The following is a 7,152-nucleotide window of genomic DNA, read 5'->3' as shown; positions in this document are numbered from 1 at the left end:
ACTTCCAGGTGAGTATACACAGGATTGCATGCTAAGACTGCAAACTTTTAAGGTGACTCAACTACAACTACAACTACAACTAATCCAGAACGTGGCAGCTAGACTGATGACTGGGAGTGGCTGCCAGGACCATATAACAACGGTCCTAAAGGATCTTCACTGGTTCTCAGAACATTTCTGAGAACAAATCAAAGTGTTGGGTGGTGAACTTTAAAGCCCTAAACGACCTCAGCCCACTATACCTGAAGGGATGTCTCCATCCCCATCATTCAGCTCAGACATTGAGTTCCACCTCTGACGGTCTTCTGGTGGTTCCCTCACTGCAAGAAGCAAAGTTACAGGGAACCAGGCAAAGGGCCTTCTCGGCAGTGGCACCCTCCCTGTGTAACACCCTCCCATCAGATGTCAAGGAGATAAAGAACTACACAACTTTTAGAAGACACCTGAAGACAGCCCTGTATTTAGAAGACACCTGAAGACAGCCCTGTATTTAGAAGACACCTGAAGACAGCCCTGTTTGATGTTTTATTATGTTTTTATATTTTGCTGAAAGCTGCTTGTGGTCTACTAAGACCCCTAGATCCTTCTCACACATACTACTTGCAAGCCACGTGCCCCCCCCCCCATATCTTATATTTGTGCAGCTGGTTATTCCTGAGTACAGAATCTTACATTTGTCCCTACTGAAATTCATTTTGTTAGTTTTGGCTCTTTTCTCCAATCTTTTAAGAATGGGGAACTACAATCCCTATTTCATTGCACTAGATCCATCTACACTTTTAAACTTGCTGTACAATCTCAACAGCATGAGTCAAATCATACATCATGAATCGTCAGGCTTGACCAGGGTCTTTTCGTCATTAACGAAATATTTTTGATTAGCTAGATGCTCTAAAAATATGAACCACTGAGTGGCTTGCTAGCTTCTTATAGGTTTAGAGTTTTGTCTTATTTTTGTGGCATTGCAGGAGGTGGGTTGGACTAGAGGACATACATCTAAGATTCTATTATTCTATGATTCTCTCCAGCCAGCTAACCTATCAATTACCAGGTTTTGCTGACAAACTCCTCCAGTAAAGTTACCCCATGGCCTAATATTAATGTTAGGTTGCACACTTAAACAAAAGCCTGATTGTTCATCGGTATGAACATTAGGTTTCAACCCAGCAGCCTGATCCGATTTTCTTACGAAGTTTTACCTAAATCTGCTTTCTAGTAAATTCAACTCACCTCTCTTCAATGGTTTCTAAATCATTCGCCAAGCTTAAAACAAACAACGATCCCTGAGCCTTCATGGTCATCATGGATGCAGAAAACAAACGTAGAGCTTGTTGTTTTCCTCAAGGGGCAGCAGACAAGTGATTTATTTGAAATATGCTTCAAGCCCACTTCAAGGGTGGGCTTATTATTATTATTATTACTTTTAAATAGCAGGATATTTTCTGTTTGGGAAACATACTTCTTAACTTATGTTCCTTCTGAGTTTACCAATAGCACAGGTGATCCAAATTACATGTAGAAAATTAGTGATGAGTTGTATAAAGAATTAATGTATTGAGGATTTCCTGCATAAAAACACTGGCATGCCCATTTATTTGCTTTAGAATTTTGTTTCCACCTATTCACGCAGTTTACTATGTGTGTCATTTATATACATTAGGCATATATAACCTCTGCCTTTCTCTTTCTTGCAGTGAGGGGCTTACCTTGAGCCAACCCACCTTGCCAAAACAGAGTTTAATTTCACATAGCATACTCCCTTGCTTCTCTTCAGTAATGAATCCCAACCAAAGCAGCATTCCTCAATAACAAAAATGTGCCAGGATTTGCTGGCAGAGCAGTAAAATCAGCATGGGCTTATTTAACAGCACATGCATTTTCTAAAAGCACACATACACACACCAGCCAGACCCATTACATTATAGCTATGTTTTAAAAGCACATTTTTTTTGCAACAGCTCTGCTAAGAATTACTTTTTCATTTTCCTGTCATTTAATACTCTTAAGTGTCAGCGCTGGCTTTGCACTACACATAATGTATCTTAAGAGTCGAGGATAGGGAACAGAGGAATAACAGAATCTGCCTTATACAGAGTTGGACCACTGGAGCATCTTGCTCAGTACTGTCTACACACTGGCTAAAAGTTCACCAAGGTTTCAGACCCGGGACATTCCCAGCCCAACCTGGAAATTCTACGGATCGAAGCAGGGGCCATCTGTATGTAAAGCTCTACTACTGAGCTACAGCCCCACCACCGAGCTGTGGACCTTCTCCAGAAAGGAACTAACACCAAGTGTAACTCAACCCCAGGCCAGAGAGTTCTGCAGCCCATCCTATACCACTCTGCTAATGCCCTAGGAGCATGATTGGGTGGTAGACCACCCACATGGTTTTCTGAGTTCCTCCACCTTCCTTTGAAACTTACTCATTAGGATCAACCAATAGAGGTTCTGGGTGTGTTATTTTCTGGGAGGCACTGCCAATACGTTAGGTGAGCTGTTACCTTCATAAATTAAAGAGCTGCATGGGGCTGGAATGGCATTGCTTAGATGTCATCTAGCTTGAGCTTTGTTTCCTTTTTTGCTCTCTCTGTGTGTGTGTGTATACCAGCAGCAAAAAAAGCTGTGTGTGTGTGTGTGTGTGTGTGTGTGTGTGTATCTTATATAAAATGGTACCTCAGGTTACAGATGCTTCAGATTACAGACGCTTCAGGTTACAGACTCTGCTAACCCAGAAATAGTACCTCGGGTTAAGAACTTTGCTTCAGGATGAGAACAGAAATTGTGCGGCGGTGGCGTGGCGGCAGGCCCCATTAGCTAAAGTGGTACCTCAGGTTAAGAACAGTTAGGTTAAGAACGGACCTCCAGAATGAATTAAGTTCTTAACCCAAGGTATCACTGTATATGAGAATATATGGGAGAAGGCCCTTATGGGACCTCAGCCACAAACTGTTAATGGCTTTAAAATTATGGACACTATTTGGCCAAGCCTACATGTGGCAGCTTACACTATTACCACGACTCTGCCTTTTCCCAATGCTTCCAGGCATTTTTGTTTTGTTTTGTTTTGTTTCAATGTACTGTCTGAATTCAGCTAGGCTGGCAAAACGGAAGAGTCTGAACTCAGCTCAAGGGGTTGCCAAGCTGAGCTAAGTGGCTGTGGGTTTTTTTTAATGAAGTGTCTGCATTGAGCTAGGCTGGCAAAAAGCAAGCACCTATAACCTTTTTTTCTTTTGCAAGGTGCTACAGTGCTAATTACAAAAACGATCTTCCTTCCTTCAGCTTTAAAAGTATGTTTCTGTTTCCATTTGAACTTGGATGTCTTTTGCGCTAGGTAAAAGCAGAAGACAGTTTTACTGCTTGATCCCAGAGCAAGAAGGAGGAGGAGGAGGAGCAGGCAAGGATTTGTAGTTCAAGCATGCAATAATTCTTGCATGTAGCACCCAGCTTTGTACGTACATGCATGCGTCCATGTAGGAGGCAGCAGCAGGGCCCACAACATCACACCTGCACATAGCCCCTCTGGGTGGCCCTGCAAAGCTGGCCACTGGGGCAGGGGCTGCCTCCTCATCTAGGGCACTATTTATCCTATGGCTGGCAGAAGTAAAGGTAATTTAAGTATGACAGATTGGACTGGGGCTGCACACCCAGCAGCAGAAAAGTGACACTCTTGAGTGATTCACACTGAATCATCTGCCTACATTGTTTTTTTGGGGGGTAACCAGAGTGATGCTCTTGCATCCTTATTGGAACCAGCTCAGTTGGTAGAACATGAGACTCTTAATCTGAGGGTGGTGGGTTCAAATCCTACGTTGGGAGAAAAGATTCTTGTATTGCAGGGAGTTCGACCAGAAGACCCTCATGGTCCCTGCCAACTCTACAATTCTATGATTCTATAATCCCTTAAACTGAGCCCAGAATTGCGTAGGTAGCCAATGAAACCAAACAGGGCTATCACCGTAGCCACATACTCCAGGCAGCCAGACCCAGACCACAATCTGGCAGTTGGTATTTGGAGCAGTTGAAGCTAAACTGGATGCTCTTCAAAGGCAGCCACACATAGACCATCTCATAGTAATCCAGCCTGGAGGTTGTTGAAGCATGAATAATTGTGGTCAGCCAGTCTTTTCCATGGGCTTCTCAACATCAGATCTCCAATTATTCACAGAAGATGCTCGTGTAAAAAGCGGGGGCTGGGGGGGCTGGATGTTCACCAGCTATTCAGTGCTTTCTCCAAATGCAAATGATAAAACCAGAATGGAGTTGTATTAATTTAAACTTTAAGGGCATTTGCACCTTTGGACACACTATGTGATCCTCAGCTGCTAGGACTCATTCATTAAAAGTATGAAGAATGCAATTTGATATAGCAGGCCTGTCTCTTTTTCTGCGCTATTAGATGCAGGAGCCGTTTCGTGTTCTGCCGCCTCCTAATGGCAGCCATTTTGTTTTACATCATGTCCTCACTGCAGCCATTTTGTGACTGGTGCTCATGACACTGCCTCAAAATTCCAAATGTGCCCATTGGCCCAAAAAGTTTGGCAAGCTCTCTACTAGGCCAATGAAAAGTTGACAGTGGGCTTTGTCACTCTGCCTTCTCTCTCTCTCTCTCTCTCTCTCTCTCTCTCTCTCTTCTGTGGGGCCTGTTGAAATTGGGAGCATGATTAAATTTGGTGTTACTGCTGCTGCAGTTGAGGATCTGTGGGAGCAGTGCCGGATTTACGTATAAGCTAAACAAGCTATAGCTTAGGGCCCCACTCTCTTGGGGCCCCCAAAAAAATTAAAGGGGAAAAAACTGGATGTACATTTCCAAAATATGATAAAAAAACAAATAAAATCACTATAGAAACCTATTAGGCCCATAAATTACCATATAGCATGTATTAAGCACAAAAAAGTGACAATTTGTTGTTGACAAAGGACAGCTGGACATATAAAGGGCCCCATTACCTAGTTTAGGGCCTCATCAAACCTAAATCCGGCCCTGTTGGGAGCCATCTCTACAGAAGTCTTTCTAAACTGGGCCAAGTGGAGTTCCTAAAGCATACTGGGAACACACCAGCTTGAATTGGATGGTTGATGTTGTGGGGTCAACTGCCAAGTCTCAATAGTATTTGACTCCATTTCTGTCTGACAAAAACTTAGGGGGTGCGGATGTGTAAAAAGGAAGGGCTTTTTTTCTATCCCATTCATTCCACTCCCTAGGAATTACTGTGAGTTTACATTTGTTCTTAAATTTTTATCCAAAGAAATGAAATACTACCACCCTTTTAAAATGCTGTACTGTGCATATGGATGTAAAAAGTTCCTAGAACTGCTAGCAAAACAAACTTTTTTAAACCTAATGCACATGAGCAACTTTCTGCTTTTTAGGTGTAACAACAGTTTTAGACTCACGGCTTGCTTGCACTGAAATTTGTACACGCAGTTCTTAAAAGCAAGGCTATAAAGTGATAAGAGTAATATCCAAAATGTTAACAAATACCGGTGATTAAGAGGGGAAAATAAATAGGTAAACATCTATAAGGTTCAACCAGAGGATACCAGAATCCTTTTAAAAAATGCATCGGATGGACCATTATAAACATGAACCCAAAAAGTAACTTGATTCTTCATTGATAAAATGCCCTTTCCATTGTTAAAACAAATATTGGCTAGAGTACTTAGAAAAGTAAATAAGCAAGCAAATGGGGACCTCATAATAACATGTTCTTGTGAAGAAAAGAGTTTTAGTGCTATAGTGTAGGCAGGAAAGCAAGGATGTAAGAGAGCCAGCCAAATATATTTTGGCACATGAAGCAGAACAGGCAAAATAGCATCGTCCCAGCAGCAAACAAAAATAGGACACAATTAAATTGGTGGAAGTTTGCTAAAATCATTGGCCTCTAAAATCTGTGGCCCATGGCAACTGATTTAATCTGCCTAATGCTAAATGCCAGTCCTGGCTTGCCATAACAGAAAGTTTCAATATTTGCTGAGTGGGAAGAGATTTCTTTTTCAAAGACATTTAAATTTGTTGGCACCTGAATAGTCGGATTATATAAAGGGGAGAATGTTGAACTGGGAAAACTAACAGTGTGGTGATGATCTCAAGTATGTTTACTCAAAAGTAAGGCCCAATGATTCAAATGGGAAAACTTAATAAGGGAGCGATCAGCACCGGATTTAGGGTGGTGCTGCGAGTGGTTCCCCCACACAGGGCACAGAGCCAAGTGGGCACAAAATTGAGAAGATCCTTTTTGGAGGCGCCAAATTTTGACTTCAAACAGGGTGCCATATTATGAAAGATTACCAAAGTCTGCCCCCAGAGCAATCCTATAGCACTGGCATGTCCACAGTCTGTTCTGGGGGCCTAATCCGGCCTGCTGTTTGGTTTAATCTGGCCCCTGTGGCAGTTTATTTCCTGGGGAACTTCAATCCTAAAAAAAAGCTCAACACCTCTGGGGTAAAATCATTAAAAAAGCCCAACAACTTCAATCCTAAAAAAAGGTCACGGCCTTTCACTTCATCAAATCTGGCCCTCTTTAAAAAAAGTTTGGACACCACTGCTATAGCAAGATCTACTGGGATAAGCAGGGTTAGAATCCAGCACATCTCTGGCTGAGATACCCTGTGGCTGTAAGCCCTGAAAAAGGGGTGTGAGGGCAGGTGCAGCAGGGATTTTTTGTTAGGAGGGGGGCAAAGTTGTTGAGCTTCTCTTGGGAAGTCACAGATAAAAATGTCCCATAAATTGGGAAATTGCAGGGGGAGGGGGCAGGCTTCTGCTGGGGGTGGGGGAAGCAGAACCTCAGATAATTGAGTACTTCCAATGCTTTTCAATAATATTTCTAGCCACCCCCTTGGCTACACCCATGCCCTTTGTCCCATGAAGGTCCCCCATCTCTGAGGGAACCAACTGAGAGGAGGGAAAATTAAAGGGTTGAGATGAGGAGGCTGAGATAACTGGTCCATCAGAGGGGATAACCTTCTGATAACAGGTTGGCGGGGGTGTCCCCTCACCACTCAGTAGATTTTCTGCATACAAAGGTATTCACAAAGACAAGTCTTGCCTCTCACACTTGCTTTTTTTTCGCCCTCTCGCTTTTTGAAGTCCTTTCTCAAGCAAGGAGCTCTGAAGGGCTTGGACTGAGGAGATAAAGGGACCCGTGAGGA

This window comes from Podarcis erhardii, assembly GCF_964252035.2.
Source record: "Podarcis erhardii genome assembly, chromosome: 5".
Classification (NCBI taxonomy): domain Eukaryota; kingdom Metazoa; phylum Chordata; class Lepidosauria; order Squamata; family Lacertidae; genus Podarcis; species Podarcis erhardii.
The sequence above is the reverse complement of the archived record's forward strand: the minus strand, read 5'-3'. Positions refer to the sequence as shown.